Raw genomic sequence first — 2,325 nt, 5'->3', positions numbered from 1 at the left:
CTGTTGAAAAACAAAAAACAAAAAAAACAAAGTTAAACCACACAAAGAATATTGTTCTCTACTACAAGCTTTATGATGATGATAATGGGTTTACAAATGTCAACCTTCTGGGATGCTTCTGGGCAAATATGTCTATGATTTTGTTGATGTCTAACTGAATGTCCTTGTGCAAATACAAAAGTAGCAAAGCCACAAACCTGTCCTGTCCCATTGTTGACTTCAGCAAAGTTTTCACTGCTTTAAGACCCGAGTTAGTACGTTTCACAGAAGCACTGGTAACAGGTATGACTGACAGAAGGTGAAGAATCATACAAATGTTTGGGTAGCACTTCATATTTGTTATCTTTAGAATTTCAGGGAGAGAGCTGGGTTTTTCCACTGATGATGACCACTTTGTGTGCCACAACTTCACTTCCTGCCTGAATGTTGATCCTGACGGTAGATCATCTTTATATGATGTAAAAATGATAAAAAGTCATACTTGTCCAGCCAGTCCCTCTGGCATGTTCCTTTTGGTCACCCCACTGGCTTTTCGGTTGTCTTTAAGTTCTCTGGCAGGGAAATTGAAAGATTTGGGTGGTTTTCTGGTCTGAAGAAGTCTGAATTTTCCAGAGTCGTCCATTTCACTAATCCGGTCCTTGGCCTTTGATATATCTGTAATAAGATTGATATTTACATTGTCAATTTTGTATGGGTGCTGGTGGAGTTGTAAATCTGCCTACATGAAGCATTTGTATAGTCTTGCTTTATAATGAAATAATTATTATGAAATGTAAGATTTCAAGATTAAGCAAAAAAGTCAATTGTGTAAAACAAAAACAAAATTTGTTGTTTTGACATTGAAAAAAATACAACTATTACTAACCTATGTCGTAAGTTGTTTGGGGCAAATCTGCTTGGTTGAGTGCCGGCTCTTCAGTTGTCTTTACATTGAAACACGGTCCTTGTTCATCTGGAAAAGAAAATAATTTTTGTGATCAGGTGAACCTTGTAATCTCAGGAGGAGCCACAAAACAATTTAATGTTGTGTTTTTATCGTAAATTAATAAATTCACTGAACACATATCACCAGCAGGGGCGCCACCAGGGGGTGGCCAGGGGTGGCCACGGCTACCCCTGGCAATGTCCTGGCCACCCAACTGGCCACCCCACTCGCTAGTGTAAATGGTAGTAGCGTCAGTTTAGCGGTTTATCCCATTATGCAGAGCCAGCAACACTGCCGCTCTTCTTGACCTTCTCGCACACCGTAGCTCACCAGCCGCTCCCCTCCCCCTCCCACCCCCACTCCGTCCCATCGAGCAGCAGTTGCGTTCTTCGACAGCTACAGTTTAGCGCGTGCCCGCCTTCAACAGTGATTAAAAGAACTCATAGAGAAAGCGAACAAGACTAACGGTAAGTAAATAAGTCAAATCATTCGTTTGTAAAAGAAGAGGGGCATAAATGAACTGTATCAGCTCCTGTTACAGCGACTTTGAGTGTCTTTTTGACAGAGTTACGTAGCTAACGTTGTTAGCTTGTGCTTATGTATGGTTTGTCAATTTCCAGACAATGAAGAGAAAGTCCTGATATATATCTTCTTATTTTAAGAAGAAAATAACAGTGGAAAGAGATAAAGAGATGACAGGGGATCAACAGAGAGCGAGTGAGAAGGAGGAGAAAGAGGAGGTGGATGGAGGGAAGCAACAGATAGAGGAGCATGACGAGGAAACAGAGTCAGCGATAGTAGTGATGAGGAAAAGCATCAGGCAGCAGAGCAGGAACAGTCAGCACAACTGATCAGTGAAACATGGCAGGATTCAGCAAAAGCAGGTGTTCCTGGACCGACAGGTGAAGTTATGACCATGTGGCCATAAAAATGAAATAAATTAAATTAGTGAATTGTCTAGAAAGTAATATCCTCGAAAGAAATGTATGTTTTGTTTGTGTTTCCATTAAATCACAAATCCATAAGGACTCACTTAAAGTTTTTTTTTATTAATTTTGATTAATTAAAAGAAAAAATGTTGATGGGTTAGTTTTAATTTTTCTGAATCAAAATGCCTGTAGGCCATTAATACAGCTATAATTATTCATTACGGTGGAGATTCTGGTATTATTATCATTTATTATTAGTGTCATCATTTTGATTTCAGAATAACTGACTTTTGCTCCTGTTTCATTGCAGATATCTCCCAGTCAAGAGCAGAACAGCCCAAGCAGCCACAACTAAACATCTTCCCTAGAACCTGTCATGGGGACATATATTAAGAATAAGTTAACATATAAGTGTTTCTTGTAATCTTTTTTTTTTGTATCATTGTAATCATTATATGACCGTTGTTCCCT

Source organism: Cyprinodon variegatus, unplaced genomic scaffold (genome assembly GCF_000732505.1).
Source record: "Cyprinodon variegatus isolate N-32 unplaced genomic scaffold, C_variegatus-1.0 Scaffold2200, whole genome shotgun sequence".
Classification (NCBI taxonomy): Eukaryota; Metazoa; Chordata; class Actinopteri; order Cyprinodontiformes; family Cyprinodontidae; genus Cyprinodon; species Cyprinodon variegatus.
The sequence above is the reverse complement of the archived record's forward strand: the minus strand, read 5'-3'. Positions refer to the sequence as shown.